Genomic DNA, 20,469 nt, shown 5'->3' on the forward strand with positions numbered 1-20,469 from the left:
TGTCTCTAGAGCGTATCCCCAAAATGATAGCGGTAAATCGGTAAGAGACATCATAGACCGCACCATATCCAATAGAGTGCGATTACGACGTTCGGACACACCGTTTCGCTGAGGTGTTCCAGGCGGCGTGAGCTGTGAAACGATTCCACATTTCTTTAAGTGTGTACCAAATTCGTGACTTAAGTATTCTCCTCCACGATCTGATCGTAAGAATTTTATCTTTCGGTCACGTTGATTCTCCACCTCATTCTGAAATTCCTTGAACTTTTCAAAGGTCTCAGACTTGTGTTTCATTAAGTAGACATACCCATATCTACTCAAGTCATCTGTGAGAGTGAGAACATAACGATATCCTCCGTGAGCCTCAACGCTCATTGGACCGCACACATCGGTATGTATGATTTCCAACAAGTTGGTTGCTCGCTCCATTGTTCCGGAGAACGGAGTCTTGGTCATTTTACCTAAGAGGCATGGTTCACACGTGTCAAACGATTCATAATCAAGAGACTCTAAAAGTCCATCGGCATGGAGCTTCTTCATGCGCTTGATACCAATGTGACCAGGGCGGCAGTGCCACAAGTATGTGGGACTATCATTATCAACTTTAAATCTTTTGGCATCTACACTATGAACATGTGTAATATTACGCTCGAGATTCATTAAGAATAAACCATTGACCATCGGAGCATGACCATAAAACATATCTCTCATATAAATCGAACAACCATTATTCTCAGACTTAAATGAGTAGCCGTCTCGTATTAAACGAGATCCTGATACAATGTTCATGCTCAAACTTGGCACTAAATAACAATTATTAAGGTTCAAAACTAATCCCGTAGGTAAATGTAGAGGCAGCGTGCCGACGGCGATCACATCGACTCTGAAACCATTCCCGACGCGCATCGTCACCTCGTCCTTTGCCAGTCTCCGTTTATTCCGCAGCTCCTGCTGTGAGTTACAAATATGAGCAACGGCACCGGTATCAAATACCCAGGAGTTACTACGATTACTGGTAAGGTACACATCAATCACATGTATATCAAATATACCTTTGGTGTTGCCGGCCTTCTTATCCGCTAAGTATTTGGGGCAGTTCCCCTTCCAGTGACCCTTCCCTTGCAATAAAAGCACTCAGTCTCAGGCTTGGGTCCATTCTTTGACTTCTTCCCGGTAACTGGCTTACCAGGCGCGGCAACATCTTTGCCGTCCTTCTTGAAGTTCTTCTTACCCTTGCCCTTCTTGAACTTAGTGGTCTTATTGACCATCAACACTTGATGTTCTTTCTTGATTTCAGCCTCTGCTGACTTCAGCATCGAGAACACTTCAGGAATGGTCTTTTCCATTCCCTGCATGTTGTAGTTCATCACAAAGCTCTTGTAGCTTGGTGGGAGCGACTGGAGGATTCTGTCAATGACCGCCTCATCTGGGAGGTTAATGTTCAGCTGGGTCATACGGTTGTGCAACCCAGACATCTTCAGGATGTGCTCACTGACAGAACTGTTTTCCTCCATCTTACAACTGTAGAACTTGTCGGAGACATCATATCTCTCGACCCGGGCATGAGCTTGGAAAACTAGTTTCAGCTCTTCGAACATCTCATATGCTCCGTGATGCTCAAAACGCTTTTGGAGCCCCGGTTCTAAGCTGTAAAGCATGCCGCACTGAACGAGGGAGTAATCATCAGCGCGAGACTGCCAAGCATTCATAATGTCTTGGTTCTCTGGGACGGGAGCGTCACCTAGCGGTCCTTCTAGGACATATTGTTTCCTGGCAGCTATGAGGATGATTCTCAGGTTCCGGACCCAGTCCGTATAGTTGCTGCCATCATCTTTCAGCTTGGTTTTCTCTAGGAACGCGTTGAAGTTCATGTTGACATTAGCGTTGGCCATTGATCTACAAGACATATTTGCAAAGTTTTTAGACTAAGTTCATGATAATAAAGTTCTAATCAAATTATGAACTCCCACTTAGATTAGACATCCCTTTAGTCATCTAAGTGTTACACGATCCGAGTCGACTAGTCCGTGTCCGATCATCACGTGAGACGGACTAGTCATCGTCGGTGAACATTTTCATGTTGATCGTATCTTCCATACGACTCGTGTTCGACCTTTCGGTCTCCGTGTTCCGAGGCCATGTCTGCACATGCTAGGCTCGTCAAGTTAACCCTAAGTGTTTTCGCTGTGTAAAACTGTCTTACACCCGTTGTATGTGAATGTAAGAATCCATCACACCCGATCATCACGTGGTGCTTAGAAACGACGAACTGTAGCAACGGTGCACAGTTAGGGGAGAACACTTCTTGAAATTTTATAAGGGATCATCTTATTTACTACCGTCGTCCTAAGTAAACAAGATGCATAATACATAATAAACATCACATGCAATTATATAGTTGTGACATGATATGGCCAATATCATATAGCTCCATTGATATTCATCTTCGGGGCTCCATGATCATCTTGTCACCGGCTTGACACCATGATCTCCATCATCATGATCTCCATCATCGTGTCTTCATGAAGTTGTCACGCCAACGACTACTTCTACTTCTATGACTAACGTTTAGCAATAAAGTAAAGTAGTTTACATGGCGTTATTCAATGACACGCAGGTCATACAAAAAAATAATGACAACTCCTATGGCTCCTGCCGGTTGTCATACTCATCGACATGCAAGTCGTGAATCCTATTACAAAGAACATGATCTCATACATCACAATTCATCATTCATCACAACTTCTGGCCATATCACATCACATGATCAATCGCTGCAAAAACAAGTTAGACGTCCTCTAATTGTTGTTGCATCTTTTACGTGGCTGCAATTGGGTTCTAGCAAGAACGTTTTCTTACCTACGAATCACCACAACGTGATTTTGTCAACTTCTATTTGCCCTTCATAAGGGCCCTGTTCATCGATTCCGCTCCAACTAAGGTGGGAGAGACAGACACCCGCCAGCCACCTTATGCAACTTGTGCATATCAGTCGGTGGAACCGGTCTCACGTAAGTGTACGTGTAAGGTTGGTCTGGGCCGCTTCATCCCACACTACCGTTGAGCAAGAAAAGACTAGTAGAGGCAAGTAAGATGACAAAATCCACGCCCACAACAAAGTTGTGTTCTACTCGTGCAAAGAGAACTACGCATAGACCTAGCTCATGATGCCACTGTTGGGGAACGTTGCAGAAAATTAAAATTTTTCCTACGGTTTCACCAAGATCCATCTATGAGTTCATCTAAGCAACGAGTCTAGGGAGAGAGTTTGCATCTACATACCACTTGTAGATCGCGTGCGGAAGCTTGCAAGGTGATGATGTAGTCGTACTCGACGTGATCCAAATCACCGATGACCAGCGCCAAACGGACGGCACCTCCGCGTTCAACACACGTACGGAACAGCCACGTCTCCTCCTTCTTGATCCAGCAAGGAAGGGAGGAGAGGTTGAGGGAGATGGCACCAGCAGCAGCACGACGGCGTGGTGTTGATGGAGCTGCAGTACTCCGGCAGAGCTTCGCTAAGCACTATGGAGGTGGAGGAGGTGTTGGGGAGGGAGAAGGAGGCAACCAAAGGCCAGGGCGTTTTAGGTATGAAGTCCCTCCTCTCCCCACTATATATAGGGGTGCCAAGGGGGGGTGGCCGGCCCTAGGAGATCCAATCTCCTAGGGGGTGCGGCGGCCAAGGGGGGTTTTCCCTCCCCCCAAGGCACCTAGGAGGTGCCTTACCCTCCTAGGACTCTTGCCCCCTTAAACCCTAGGCGCATGGGCCTATGTGGGACTGGTGCCCTTGGCCCATTAGGCCAAGGCGCACCCCCCTACAGGCCATGTGGCCCCCCGGGACGGGTGGACCCACCCGGTGGACCCCCGGGACCCTTCCGGTGGTCCCGGTACAATACCGATAACCCCGAAACTTGTCCCGATGCCCGAAACAGGACTTCCCATATATAAATCTTTACCTCCGGACCATTCCGGAACTCCTCGTGACGTCCGGGATCTCATCCGGGACTCCGAACAACATTCGGGTTACTGCATATACATATCCCTATAACCCTAGCGTAACTGAACCTTAAGTGTGTAGACCCTACGGGTTCGGGAGACATGCAGACATGACCGAGACTCTCTCAGTCAATAACCATCAGCGGGATCTGGATACCCATGATGGCTCCCACATGCTCCTCGATGTTGTCATCGGATGAACCACTATGTCGAGGATTCGATCAAACCCTGTATGCAATTCCCTTTGTCAATCGGTACATTACTTGCCCGAGACTCGATCGTCGGTATCCCAATACCTTGTTCAGTCTCGTTACCAGCAAGTCACTTTACTCGTACCGTAATGCATGATCCCGTGTCCAACACCTTGGTCACATTGAGCTCAATATGATGATGCATTACCGAGTGAGCCCAGAGATACCTCTCCGTCATACGGAGTGACAAATCCCAGTCTCGATCCGTGTCAACCCAACAGCTACTTTCGGAGATACCTGTAATGCACCTTTATAGTCACCCAGTTACGTTGTGACGTTTGGTACACCCAAGGCACTCTTACGGTATCCGGGAGTTACACGATCTCATGGTCGAAGGAAGAGATACTTGACACTTGCAAAGCTCTAGCAAAACGAACTACACGATCTTTTATGCTATGCTTAGGATTGGGTCTTGTCCATCACATCATTCTCCTAATGATGTGATCCCGTTATCAACGACATCCAATGTCCATAGTCAGGAAACCATGACTATCTGTTGATCACAACGAGCTGGTCAACTAGAGGCTTACCAGGGACATTGTGTGGTCTAAGTATTCACACGTGTATTACGATTTCCGGATAATACAGTTATAGCATGAATAAAAGACAATTATCATGAACAATGAAATATAATAATACTTTTATTATTGCCTCTAGGTCATATTTCCAACAATAACCGCCTCCATACTGCAACCCTATCCTCATTAGGCAGTTATGCTTGGTTTGGTTTGTTGGATTGTGGACCAAGAAAGTATTTAAATTTACATTTTTTTGGTGGTAATTCTACATTGTATTCATTGCCTCGTTTAGCTCCCTTTTATTGAGCGATCTTTTTATATTGAACAGTTCTCTCAAGCGAGCCAACCTATAGTTGGATGGTTAGGTGGATAGTCCACGGCTCACCAAGTTTTAAGTCCTGGTGCTCGCATTTATCCTGGATTATTTCAGTATTTCCGGCGATACATTTTCAATGGGAGGGGACGTTCCCGTCAACTACGAGCCGCCTATGATGACTTCGTAAAATCTTAAGATGTTATGCCGGCTCAGTATTTCGAAGGTGCTCATAGGGATATGGTGTGCGTGCGTGCGTTCATAGAGGTGAGTGTATGCATGTATATATAAGCGCTTGTGTTTGTACTTATGTTAAAAAAAAGAATATTTCTCTCGTACCTTTCTACACATGGACGGAGCCGCATGGTGGAGAGGCGAGGAGATCTTTTTTTGTGTGTACGAAGTTATGTAGGCAAGAGACGAAGCCGCGCAAAATCAGATGGCCCTGCATAGCACGGATCCAACGGCCGCTAGGTGACGGGCACAAATTTGGGCGGGCCGGTTGGCGCCTAGGGTCGCTCATTATTTAATGATAATAAATGTGGGAAAGCTAGACTTCTCTAATTTGATAGTTATATCTAACGCATGCTATCACTAGCTCAATGCACGATCCCCCAAAAGAATAAGAGCATGTTTGGATACGTTTTAGTCCCATGACTAAAAGTAGTGGGACTAAAACTTGCTAGTCTCACCCATGCTTGGATCCAATTACTAAAGAGACTAAAATCTAGTTATTGAGCATTTATTATCCTCCAAACCCTCCAATCCAGAACTAAGGAGAGGAATTAAATGAGGAGAGAGAGAGCTAATACATATTTTAGTAGGTTTCCCATGACTAAAAGATTTTAGCCTCAAGACTAGTTCTAGCCTCTCTTTAGTCAGGGGTGCTTGGAACTTTAGCCTCTAAAAGAGACTATTTTTAGTCAGACTAAAAATAGTCCCTTGTATCCAAGCACCCTCTAAGTAGCTCAATGTACTAGAAGTACTATTCTCTTACGTGTACTAGGTATTAATGATGAAGACCGGAAGACAACGATCACATAATCCCACCAAACGTATGGATCTGAGAAGATTATACCTTTCCAATTTCTTGTGCGCGTATATACGTTAATTAATGATGATAAATGTGGAAAAGTTCGGACTTTAGTTAATCTAATACTACTCCATTGGTTTCATAATATAAGAGCGCTTTTGACAATAAAGGGAGTAGCTCAATGCACAATGGGCATCGTTGCTACTCGGTAGCATGACATGCCAGCACCGCTCATCCTACCAAAAGTATGTCCCCTTTAATCCGTTTTAAACCGACTAATGATCTACCAATTTAATAATTTATATATTTTCGGAGAAAATGAACAAATGGAACTAGTTAAAGCTAACTAAACAGGACTTACGGGAACGCGAATTACATCCCTATGTGTACGGTTGTTAGTCAGTGCTCGGCAGCGGGGCCCTTCTTTCTCCCCGGCTGGTGACTCGTAGCACGGTATGCGGAGCTTGTGGGGACACGGGTTCTCACTTGGGTGTGGCGGTGGCTAGGCACATGGCTTGGCCGGTGGCACGCGTGGGCGGTGGAGTTGTAGAGATTTCACGGTTGTCTGGGTCTGTAGTAGCAGCGACCCCGATCGGATCTGCCCACGGCGGTAGGGAGCTCTTGGGCTTCCTAGGAACCCACGGGTTGTACTAGTGGCTTCGAGGGAATGGGTAGTCTTCCTCCATGGTGGCGGTGGTTCAGACGGCCATTGGCACGGCGCCGAGCTTCTTCAGGGGCATGATGACTTGGTGATGGCGGCAAGGCTGCGGCCTGAGGATGGTGGGCGCAGGGACGCCATGGGTGGTGATGGAGATGATGGTGACCGGTGCGACAAAGGCGACCAGAGTGGCTTGAGGTGCCGGCTACTTGGGTGGCCCCCGTCACGATGGAGATTGGCCAGATCTGACAAAGCGCTAGTCGCTACTCCCTCTGGTGCTGCTTGTTAGCTGTCAGTCAGTGGCTCAAGTTAGTTCTCGTTTTGCACGGCACGGTGATTTGTTGCGGTGCAGCCGTGATGGCAATTTTGGCTTCCCTTCATCCTTCAATTGTGGTAGGATCTCGTGGGTTGGGTGCGAGACACCCTATGGCGTCGATAAGTTCAACTGGGATGCTGGGGCGACGTCATTGCATGGCAGGCTACCAATTTGGCTCTCTTTGGGCTTCGTAGTGGTGGTGGTGTCTAGCCCTTTTGGTCATGTGGCCGGCAGGTGGCCCTCACTTCTTTTTCTGCCCAATGCCAGGGCTCCAGGTGAAAATCAATGTTTCTTTGGTCTCGATAGCAGCATCTTTTTCTGCCATTACCCTCATGGGGCATTGTCACTCGGACCGCAATGGTGTGTTGTGTCGTCCTTTGCTCTTGCTCGGCAGTGTCTTCATGTCGTTCTTTTGCCATGCGCATCTTTCTTTGGTGTGAATTCTATTGGCAGGCTATTCTTGTATCTACTATTCACGAGGGCTTTCCTGACTACCTTGTGTCATTCGGCCATGTATTCCGAATGTTGCTTTATATATCAAGAGGGGCAAAAGCCTGGTTCAGGAATTTACTATGGAATGTAGTTCAAAGCCAATTTGTAGGAAACATTCCTGAATCTTACAAATCAAATAAGCCCTCAAAATTCCAATCTTCCAAAATTCATATGAAAATATGTGGAATTAGGTAGACCATCAAACTAAGATAGATACACCTACATATATATCTTCAACCGTGGGAAATTGAAACACAGTTATTTTGTAAAATATGTTGTTTGGTTGAAAAAATGAGATCTTTTTTCTAAAAAACAAGTTAGGATCATGACATTGATTTCATTCAAACATAGAAAACAACATGTGGTTGCATTCGATGGATTTTTTTTGGTTTAATTACATGTTAGAATAGAACATGTGACGTATTCTTGTAGATTTCAATCCTACAAATAAAACGTCTTGCAAAGGCACTATACAATGTCCATCACAAATGCAAGGACGTCATCTTTAGTGTGGGTAGATCTTACGAGGAATGATGATTGTGGCTTCATATATTCCATTAGATAAATATCACTTGTGGCGTAAAAATATTCAATTCAATTTCACATGGGTTCAAATGATTATTATGACATGTTGAAAAACAAAAACAACACACACACACACACACACACACACACACACACACACACACACACACACAAACACTTATATTAGTCATATACAACATAAGAATAATTAACTGTATCATTGTCCATTCGATGGGTACACGAATTGGAAGAGTACATGAGGAGCGTTGGTTGCTAAAATTTAAGGTTTCAGTAAAACAGCTAGTTGGTACAATTGGGTACAATGATAAACATCTATTAACTGTGACATGTTTTGGTACGAGATAGCTGATTTATCTAAAGAAAATAAACAATTTGTGCTAATGTTTTTCTTGATTGTCGTTGTAATTTGAAAATATTCTGTTTATTTTAGTAGTATGAGAAATTCAAGCATTGTACTCCCATTGTTCCTTTATATAAGGTGTCTTTGTTTTTCCCAAAAATTCCACAATGTAGGTGTATTTCTCTTTTCGTCCCAGTTTTCCGTGTGTGCCCTTCCACCATCCAATACATTCCGTTCATAAAAACTAGTACGTAGTCCCCAATAGAAAGGTAGTAAGAAAAGAATCTCTCCGTAATTCACGGCGGAGCTGCGACCTGGGACGGTGGCGATGACATTTTTCTGCAACCGCCATCAGATTTTGCTACAACCGACGACCCGCGACGGTGATGACCCGCGACCCGCATCCATTCATGGCAGAGCTGCGACCCGCGACCCGCGACGGTGGTGACAACATTTTGCTGCAACCTTCGTCAGTTTTTGCTACTACTGGGCGAGAAATTTATTACATCCATTTAATGGCGGAGAGCGGTGGCTGTCCTTCAGGGGAAACCTGTGAGGCAAGCGTCACGCGAGCAGCGCAATGGGATGCTACAACCATGGAGCATCGAGGCGGCGGGAGTTGCAACCGGTTGATGGCGGAGCTTGAACCAAAATTGACGGCTGGAGAGGATCATCGGCGAGCACCGGGAGGGTAGCTCTGCGAGTCAGCAAGCGGCCAGTTGTCGTTGCCCTCGCCAGAGCTGCGCATATGAACGGAGTCACGTGGTGGAGAGGCGAGGGGATTGTTTTTTCTTTTTTCGCATATGAAGTTAACTGAAATCTAAAAAGTGGACGCGCACTTTTTGGTCGAACCGAGCGGCCGGCTCTCACAGCGCATGCATGTGGTAATTTATTTGTCTGCTAGTGCATGTAGGCGTGGCATTAAATACGTTCACACTGCTCCTTTAATTTAAGAAAGACAGATCCATCTGCATTTATTTCGGGTTTTAAAAATTCAAAAAGCTATATCTTTCAAACCGCGCGTCGGAATTCAAATCCGTTTTCACCATTGAAATCCTCGCGACGAGATCTTTGAAACTAGATCCCGCATGGGTATATTTTGACGAATTTTTTTTCGATGCCAACTTTGGAGCTATATAGTGCAACTCTATTACTGCATTGTGCAACTTTATTACTACATCGTGCAACTTTTTTCTAAAACTAATGTTTGGAGCTGCGCCTACGTATGAGGTTACAACCTAGCAACCACGACAACTTTGATGTGCGACTAGTCTATTGCCTCGACGAAAGTCGATGTGCAACCTCCTCTTGTAATGTAGTCTAGTCGCACACACATTGATGTTTAGCTGGCTTGTAATGTAGTCTAGTTGCACATACATTGATATTTAGTTGGCTTGTAATGTAGTCTAGTTGCACACACATTGATGTTTAGTTGGCAGAAAGACTAATTGCACACGCATATGCTTAGTTGGCTTGTAATTTAGTCTAGTTGCACACACACTGATGTTTAGTTGGCAGGACACTAGTTGCACACACATATGCTCAATTGGCGTGGCAATCTAGTCCAGTTGCACACACATTGATGTTTAGTTGGCAGGACTTTTTTGGCACACACACATATGCTCAGTTGGCGCGGCAATCTAGTCTAGTTATACACACATTGATGTTTAGTTGACAGGAAGACTAGTTCGTCGAAACATCCCCATGCGGGATATAGTTTTGAAGAGCACGTTGCGAGGATTCCAGCTGTGAAAACGGATCTTAATTCCGACGCGCGGTTTGGAAGATATAGCTTTTTGAAAATTTGAAAACCGAAACAAATGCATATGTCATCTGTTTTTTCCAACTGATTATGGCCGGTGTGAATATATTAAATGCTAAAAGATACATGCGCTAACGGACAAAAATTACACACATGCATGTCTATGCAGAGCAGACGCTAGCGGATAAAAAAAATTCTATTTTAGGCCGGCCGCTCGCGCATGCCAGCGAGCAGCCGGCGGGTACGTAGACTCGTCCATGAAGTTATGTAGGGATGAGAGCGAAGCCGCGTAAGATCAGACGGCGCCGTGTAGTACGGATTGGGAGGCCGCCGCGGCGCTTCTGGGCCAAACTTGCGCCGTTCGGCCGGCGCCTAGGGTCGCCCATTATTTAATGATGATAAACGTGGAAAGCTAGACTTCTCTAATTTAATAGTTATTATATCGCATGCTATCAGTAGCTCAATGTACGAGAAGTACTGTTGCTAGTCTCTGGCACGATAGGCAGCACTGCTCGTACGTGTACTAGGTATTAATGGTGAAGACTGGAAGACAACGATCACATGATCCCACCAAACGTACGGCTCGAAAGAAGGTACGTGAGGAGCGTTGGTTGCTAAATTTCAAGGTTTGATTAAAATAGCTAGTTGGTACAATTAGGTACAATGATAAACATCTATTGACTGCGACATGTTCTGGTACGATATACGATGATTTATCTAAAGAAAATAAACAATTTGTGCTAATGTTTTTTCTTGATTATGGCTCTGAATATTCTGTTTACTGTAGTAGTATGAGGAATTCGTATTCCCGTCGTTCCTTCATATAAGGTGTCTTTGTTTTGGGAAACGTTTAGAAACGGCACGCCGGCCGAAACATTGCGTCGGTCGCTCGCTTGCACCACGTCAGTCACATGCGTGACTGGGCCCATCCCCACCGCCCAGCTTCCTTTTTCTCCCGATCCCCTTTTCATCTTATCCTTTCAGGCATCTTCTACTTCATCCGCTTAGCTCTCTTTCTCCTCTGCTCCATCCCCACCTACCTCCTGCGCTCAATAGCCATGGATGAGCTCCACCTTTTCCATCGCCTCTCAAGCGCGACCCCCATCCCCTCCCCCACAGCACCATCCTGCTTCCAGTCAGGGGCGTAGCGCCGCTGCTGCAGCCTAGAGGCCTTTGGCAACGCGAACGTCAACGTCCTGCGGCATGCCGGAACCGGTGAAGCCACCGTGCTACAACCGACGAGGTGCCGTGCTTCCATGGCGTCACCACGCCAACCGGTGTGCTGCAACCGCGTTCAGCACGAGCTGGAACAGGACGACGTGGATGTTGCGACCGCAATCACCACGGCCGCATGCTGGGAACCGGCATGGCAAGGAGCCGGAACCGGCACCGGCTTTGTGTTTTTGCTGGAACCGGCATGTTATTTTGCTGGAAGTAGCTTGATTTTTTGCTACAATCGACTCTGGAGCTTTTCCTTGCTAAATTTGCTTTTGCTGGAACCGGCGCATATTTTTGCTGGAAGCTAGTATTTTTTTGCTACAACCATTGAAGCTTTTTTTGCTGGAACCGGGGCAGCAAAAAGCTACATCCAGCACTGCCGGCGATGGAGACGACGTCCTGCGGTGCTGCATCCAGGGCTCGCCGGCCACCACGGTAATCATCGGTTTTTGCTACAACCGGTGTCAAAATTTGCTACAACCGGTGTCAAAATTTGCTACAACCGGTGTATTTGCATTTTTGCTACATTGCACAAGCCAGCGTATGGATTTTTTGCTACAACCCTCGCTCGATTTTGCTGGAACGGCGCACGTTTTTTGCTGGAACAGGTGATCGAGATGTTACGACGGTGAGATCTGACCGACGAGCTGCGGCATCAAGCGTGAGCGGCGACGAGCACGATGGCGAGCTATGGCCCTCGCCATTGAAGCTGCAATCGTCGCCGCCGGAGCTACAACCACGGGTGCCGATGTTACATGCATGGAGCTGGCCACCGGCGGCGACGGCGACGGCGATCCTCGGCGACGGTGACGACCAACGGCGAGGGGCGGCGACCGGCGATGACCATCGGCGGGGGGCCGCGACCGGTGGTGATTTTGAAGTTGGTCGCGCTCGCTCATCCATGGCAGCGGTGCCCGCTGCTCCTTTTTTCCGCTGTGCTCGCGAGATTCATTTTTTTTAAGAAAGGAACTGCACGAGAGCCCAATCTGACGGCAACACGTGCTTGCATCGAACGGTTGGGGCTCGACCGGCCGAAACGGTTAGGCCGGTGCGCCGGCGCCTATAAGCGCCCCTTTGTTTTTCCCAAAAAATTCAGTGTAAGCACAAAAGAGTTAGCCACTGTCCATCACAAATGCAAGGACTTCGTCTTTAGTGTGGGTAGATCATTCGAGGAATGCTGATTGTGGCTTCATATATTCCATTAAATAAATATCACTTGTGGCATAAAAATCTTCAATTCAATTTCATGTAGGGTCAAATGACTATTATGACATGTCGAAAAAGAAACACACACACACACACACACACACACACACAGGTTATGATATGTGTCTTTTGCATGCTAGAAAAATGCTTTACCTATATTAGTCATATACAACATAAGAATAATTAACTGTATCATTGTCCACTCGAGGGGTACATGAATTGGAAGAGTACGTGAGGAGCGTTGGTTGCTAACATTTAAGGTTTGAGTGAAGCAGCTAGTTGGTACAATTGGGTACAATGATAAACATCTATTAACTGTGACGTGTTTAGGTTCGATGTACGATGATTTATCTAAAGAAAATACAAAATTGGTGCTCGTGTTTCTTCTTGATTATCATTATAATTTCAAAATATTCTATTTATTGTAGTAGTATAACAAATTTAAGCATTGTAGGAGTATCTCATAAAAATAAGATGTGCAGACTCGGGTTTGGTGCGAGTGGTAGTCTTGTAAGTAATAAGTTGCAAAATATTAATTTGTAATCTAGTTATAATATATCGTTGTCTTTTTACACCTATTATTGTACACATATAAAGCTGATTATATATTATATCGTACCACGTGTTTTTCATTTGATTTCCTAGGGTGATTACCATAAGGTAATTGTTGATACATGTGTCTAAAATAAAAAATAAAATCATACTCCCTCCGTTTATTTTTACTTCGCATATAAGATTTAGTTAAAGTCAAACTACACAAAGTTTGACCAAATTTATATAAAAAATATGAACATCTACAATACTAAAACTATATAGTATGAAAATTCGTTTCATGGTGCATCTGATAATATTCATTCCATATTGTGAATGTTTATATTTTTTAATATAAAGTTAGTCAAACTCTACAAAGCTTGACTTTGACCAAACCTTATATGCGGACTAAAAAAAAACGGAGGGAGTAATTACTAGCTTATAGGAGTTTGGGTCACATGATAAACTATAGTCATAAAAATAACCTATGAGAGAAATTATTTCAATATTATGGACGTACATTTAAGTTTTGACACAAATGAATAAAGATCAGATCATCAAGCAATCGAATTTTGGATACAGCACGAAGGAACACAAAAGAAAATAAATTTTTTAGCTCAGATTATAGAAAATAAGTACTCTATAAATGTATTATATGTGTACATTGAAATATACAAGGGTGCGGTAAGTAGTTTTTATTTTTTTATAGACTTCGCTTTGCCATCCGCCTCGTCTTTTAGTATATAATATATGTCATTAATAAAAATTCCTATACAATTCTTGGTTGGCCTAGAAATTATAATATTTAGCTGTTTTACAAATAACAAATAGACTATATTAGAAGTAGCAAATATAGTCGCTGAGAGAGGCGACACGTGGTCAATGTCGTCAGCATTGTATGTGGGACTTACATGTTTTTTTTTGACACAGCACAGACGCAAGCGCTCATACATACACTCATACGCTCACCCCTATGAACACGCGCACGCACACACACCCTATCCCTATGAGCACTTTCGAAAGACCGAGCTGTCATATCATCTTGAGATTTACGAAGTCACCGTAGGCGTCTCGTCGTCGAGGGGAACGTCTCCTCCCACTGAATGCGCATTGCCAGAAATCCTAAAATAAATCCAGGAATAATGCGAGCATCAAGACTTGAACCCTGGTGGGCTGGAGATACCACACTGGCATTATCAACCTCTCCTCTTTCGACAAGTGTTTCGCTCCTGTTCCTGTCACGCTGCTCCTCGTCTTCGACCACCCAATCGATGAACCTGCTGAGACAGTCAAGAAGGCCCTGTCGGAGGCACCCTATCCTATGGCTGGCCGCCTCGTCGTCGGACCCGATGGGGAGCCGATCCACATCTTGTGCACGGGAGAGGGCGTCTCGTTCGTGAGCGCGTCGGCTAGCTGTGCGCTGGACCAACTCATGATGTCGCCGCTGCTCCTCGGGGACCTTGCCGTGCGCTACCCTGCCGATTATTGCCGCCCCAGCGACACCACGCTAGTGGAACCACGTCCTGGCCGACGCGGCTGGGATGGCGCAGTTCCTCCAGGCCGTCGCCGAGCTCGCCCGTGGGATGCCAACGCCGTCCGTCGTTCCGGTCCGGTCCGAAGCCGATGGCACAATCCCGCGCCTCCCGTCGCCTGTCGTCACCGCAATGAGGTCTAGGATGAGGGTTGGAATGGAGGAAATGGCATGCCTCCACGTCACCATCTCATGGAGCTTGATCAGCTGCATCAAAGCCGAGTGTGGCGGCGACTGCACGGTGTTCGACGCCGTCGCAGCGGTGCTGTGGCAGTGCCGCACCCGCGTGGTGATCTCCAACCCCGACACGCCAGCGGCCCTCGTCTTCTCGAGCGACCTGCGCGGGCTAGTGCGTGCCAAGCGCGGCTACTACGGCAACTGCGTCGGGAGTCAGCCGGTGGAGGCGAAGAGCAGCACGGTGGCGAGCGGCGACATCAAGGACCTGGTGAAGCTCATAAGGCTTGCCAAGGAGATAATACAGGGTATGATCACGGACGGCGGCGACGAGACCACCAGCGCCTGTGCCGGGGTGGGTCAGCAGCAGGAGAACCCCCCTCCGAGGCACAACACGCTGGTTGTGACGAGCTTGCGGAACCTTGGGTTCGACGCGGTAGACTTTGGGCGTGGGGGACCGGCGCGGGTGATGCCACCACTGTCACCGGCAGAGCGGGTGCCCATGAACGTCTGCGTCATGTGCCCGCCATGCAAGGGAACGGACGGCGTCGACGTCGTGTCCCTCTGCGTCAAGCCGGAGCACGCCGATCCTTCCTACGGGAGTTGGCCGCCTTACACATGCACATGCACATGCTCGCACGTTTATAGTGCATGCACGCAAGCATGCACATCCACACATGCGATGAAGAATAAATGCCGTGAACAAGAATTTTCACACATAGTCAGTACAAATCCCGTATGGCAAATAAAAAAACACTTCAAATTTTCTTACTTGTATCATTATCTTATAATAAGTTATGTATGTTTTAAATAAGGGGATTTAATAAACATTTGAAAATATTTCTTTCTTCCCTGGCTCATCTTACCACTCATAGGAAACATAGATCAAGCTTTGCAGGCATTGCTCGGTGCAAGTCCCCGTATGCAGTACCATTCTAAATATGGACCTTAGAGGTCCATTTCTAGAATAAAAGCACATACTAAGAGACCGCAAGTAAGCTTATGACTTCATCTCGGACACACACAGTGTCATATGCCAAGGACTTTGCAAACCGAATGTCACAACAATTTCACTACCAAAGAGGCAACATATATATGAATTGGGCATACAAGTGCCAAGATCCAAATTATAATACAACTAGAGACCAACATGGTCCAACATAACATAAACACAACAAAAGTCATCAATAGTATGGGTACAGACAATATCCAAAGTACCAAAGAGGCGAAAACATATGTATAATTCTTTACGGTTTAAGACTAGTTTTGGAAATATGTTTAATCTCAAGTTGCACTTTTTGTCTGACCCATGTGAACTGCACCAGAGAACAACCGACTACAGGGGATAGACAAGTAAACTCCAACGACGGAGTGCAGTTACCGAACTGGGAAGTGAAGCATGGCATGAATCAAAGTGAATCGCATGACTTTTTTTGGTCTTTCTATAATATTTTTTATATATCCATCGGGGGGACTGCAAGGACCAAATTAGTGAACTGCAGATTTTGTTTTATGAGTGTCAAATGTTATATGCGAGTCAAATGTGTGCTGGAGCAAACCAAAGAAATAAATCTATATTACAGTTTTTCGGAGTGTTTCTTAAGATGGCAGTCCAACAAGTAGACATGTGGCAAGCGTTGGAACCTTGCTGAGGGTCAAAGGGATGGAACTTGGCACAGATGACATATGGCAGTGGCACCTGGTACATTCCAGAACATTTTGTCCCTGTGCGCAATGGCGAAGCTACCTTAGGCCTTGGCCCGCCTAGCCCAGAAGGAATGCTGGACACTATGCAGCCAGACCAACAGTTTCCATCAGGTTAACCCATCCGGCCCGCCTTACTATTTGTTTCACCCTATGCCACTGTTGTGCGTGACGCTCGGCAAACTGCTGCCGAGTGTGAGTAGCAAGGCACTGGGCCAAGAAGACACGTCACGGCAACTGTGAGCTCACGAAAGCAGCCTTGTCCACGGTTTGTAGCCTTTCCTTCGTTGTCCCTTGAAGGCTAGGACAAACTATTTCCTCCAAACTTCGTCGGTGAGCCCGTGGATTTGCCACCCCTCGGCCTGCCGCTCCATCAGCCGGTGGCTGGGAGGGGAATCCCGGTGCCTCTGCTCCGGTTGGTAGTTCTAGATTAGGATCTTTTAGTCCATGCGGGTGTGGTGCTCGGACGGATGGTGGCGCTTCTTTTTTGACTTTGTATTTTGAGCTTCGATCCTCTTCGAGTTTGTCGATACGCACATAGTCAACGGAGCTCGGCGTAGGTTCCTGCCGTCTCCTTGTGGCAGCGAGGTTAGGGTTTCTTATCATGTGGTGAGATTTGGATAGGTTCTTTATATTTATTCAAGGGTTCAACTGCGATGAGCGTGGCTTTAAGGCAATGGTCCATAGGGGCACGTGCATGAAGACTACCCCTGCATTCATCGGCAAGATCAAGCTGACTAATCTAGTGGAGCGGCGACAATGGCACGCCGGCGGTTCGTTCTGGCGACGGTAGTGATCGTTTGGTGGTCTCAGAATCTCGATGTAGTTTTTATTATGTTTGAGGTGCTTTGTACTACCGATGAAGCTCATTTGATAATAGATCTGAATTCTTTTTGAGGAAAAAAAAGAACCTTGTCCACGGTTTGCCGAGCCACCTTCGATTTTAATCAAACACAGTGACTCACGTCACAGAAATCCGTACACAAGGACCCAAATCGTGCGTGGGTGTGGCTACCCCCATAACCATTCCACGAGAGAAGACCTTCACCGTCGCTGGCCAAAATTGGTGTATAAATACCACCTCTTTGGCTACATCGAGTCTGCCACCAGGAACAAAGACACCATGGGCGTGGCCATGATCTGGGTGGCGGTGGCGGCGTCTTTGGCCACGTCGTGGGCCATCATCAGCGCGTTGTCACGGTTCTTGTGGTCACCCCTCGCCATAACAAGGGCGTTCCGGGCGCAGGGCGTGCGCGGGCCGGACTACCGGTTCCTGGTGGCAACATCGTCGAGATGAAGCGGCTCCTCGTGGAGAGCGCAGGCCTCGTGCTCGACGTCGGCTGCCATGACTACGGCGCCCTGGTGCAGCCCCACTTTCGCAAATGGATGGCCCTCTACGGTACGTCCACGCCTTAATTTCTTGGACCATTTGCACGGGCGCTTTCTTCTCATCGTACTACCTCCGTCCTGTGATCCTCTTTGTATTTTATGCCAAAATTTAATTAATCAGAATTATAACTGATCAAAAATTAGTGCACGTCACAAAAAATTATATCGTTGGATTCGTATTTGAACATAATTTTCGATGATACTTTTTTCTGACATGTATTCACATTTTATTAATTAAACATGAGGAAATTTTGGCACAAAGTATTAAGGAGACTAATAAACTAGGACGGAGGTAGTTCATACGTACGTGATGATGGTGTGTGCGCGCATGCAGGACGTACGTTCGTCTCGTGGCCCGGGAAGAGGCTGGAATTGTTCATGGGGGACGTGGACATGGTGAAGCAGGTGCTCTCTGACCGCTCGGGGCTGTTCCCAAAGAATCCCATCAACCACCACTTTGCCTGCTTGCTCGGCAAAGGGCTCATCCTCATCGACGGCAACGAGTGGAAGCGCCACCGCAAGGTCGTCCACCCAGTCTTCAGTGTCGACAAGCTAAAGGTGTATAATACTTTTTTTAGCAAACTAGCAATTCCATTAATAAAAAAACTATTAGAATTTGTGAGATACAAATTCTATTATACTGGTATAGACGCAAATCCGTTAATAATTCTTTTCTAACATGTTAATCTAAAATATTAGCGCGTGACCGAATCAAGTCACCTAATGGAGACCATATAAAAAAATAAAAAATAAACATCACCTATTTAGGAACGGAGGAAGTATTACTTCCGTACGGGACTTTTCTGACTCATTGCTTGGCTCCATAGATGTTGGCAGTAACGGTGTCTGATTGTGTTGGGTTGATGCTGTCGGACCGGGAAGCAAAGTTGGAGAAGAGTAGTGGCCATGTGGAAGTCGATATTAGTTGCCAGTTCGAGAAGGTTGCGGCCAACGTGATCTCACGCGTGGCATTTGGGAGAAACCACAAAGAGGCCAAGCAAGTCTATCTGGCGCAGAAAGAGCTCCAATTTCTTGCCTTCTCTAGTTTATTCAATGTTTGGAACCTCGTCCCAGGATTCAGGTACATACTTCGCATGTGACACGTGCAACATGTGCAAAATCAACAGGCAATTAATATACAATTTCACAAAGAACAGTTTGATGAATGCATATTCATGTTTCTGAAATTAACCAGGTACCTTCCTACGAAAAATAACGTAAAGATGCATACGCTCAACAAAGAGGTGAGGAGCATACTCGTCAACATCATCAAAAATCGCCTTAACTGCAAGGACACCATGGGATACGGGAACGACATGCTTGGGATAATCCTGAATGCTTGCGGGCCAGAGCACGTGCAAAACCCACTCATGAGCATGGACGAGATCATAGAAGAGTGCAAGACCTTCTACTTAGCTGGCCATGAGACCACTGCATAGCTGCTCACCTGGACCACGTTCTTGTTAAGCACCCACTCAGAGTGGCAAGAGAAGCTTAGGGAGGAGGTGACGAGAGAGAGTGGCACGGAAATCCCTGCTGGCGACATGCTCAACAATATGAAGCTAGTCGACATGTTCATTCTAGAAACTCTCAGGCTATATGGCCCCGTCACCAACATCCAGAGGAAAACAGGCAGCAATCTTGAGCTCAGGGGTATTAGGGTGCCGGAAGGCACAATTCTATCGACCCTGATCAAGACGATACACCGCGACAAGGAGCTCTGGGGTGAGGACGCTGAAGAGTTCAAGCCTCAGAGGTTCAAGAATGGGGTGAGCAGGGCCGCAAAGCACCCGTACGCATTTCTGCCTTTCTCTATGGGGCCCAGGGCTTGCATTGGGCAAAACTTTACCATGATCGAGGCCAAGGTTGTGCTCGCGATGATCCTGCAGAGGTTCTCAGTCTCACTATCCCCAAAGTATGTCCATGCACCCATGGATGTATTCACGATACGACCGAGATATGGGCTTCAAGTGGTCCTCAAAAGCTTGCATGTGTAGATTTGTGCTTAGTATATCGGTAATAATAAGATGCCACATAATGTGGGTTGTACCACGGAACATGCTACTCAATCTGTGCTTGGCGACTAATAATTCACGTTTTCATTATTTTCATTGTACCACACCCTCCCTCTACACTTTAATAAAGTTGATATTTACTGGTCTATACTGGCTCGAAGATCACCATGTTACCTGATGGGGTCACCTACTAAGGGTAGGGCCATGAACCTGACATATAGGGCCCACCTAGGGCCCACACCATCATTGTAAGGTTCTTGAACTATACGTGCATTCGGATGCCCACGTCTGTATATCAACTCGGATATGACTCATGCACTGGAATGCTCAGACGTTTTACCGCCAACTGTCACAATTCCAGTAAAAGTATAGATGGTGGTTCTGCTAAAAAACGTGGGGAAAAGGTAAAACAATAGAAACTGAATTCCTGTAACGACAGAAATATATAAATGTGCAAGACGGTAGAAGAAAGA

The 20,469-nt window shown here is 46.2% G+C and overlaps 2 pseudogenes; both read left to right on the forward strand.

The window, feature by feature from the left end:
• Positions 1 to 12,136: 12,136 nt before the first annotated feature.
• On the forward strand, positions 12,137 to 15,536 carry LOC123186832 (acyl transferase 15-like; annotated as a pseudogene).
• Positions 15,537 to 17,715: 2,179 nt separating this feature from the next.
• On the forward strand, positions 17,716 to 20,040 carry LOC123184134 (cytochrome P450 709B1-like; annotated as a pseudogene).
• Positions 20,041 to 20,469: the final 429 nt, after the last annotated feature.

Source organism: Triticum aestivum, chromosome 2A, assembly GCF_018294505.1.
Source record: "Triticum aestivum cultivar Chinese Spring chromosome 2A, IWGSC CS RefSeq v2.1, whole genome shotgun sequence".
NCBI lineage: Eukaryota > Viridiplantae > Streptophyta > Magnoliopsida > Poales > Poaceae > Triticum > Triticum aestivum.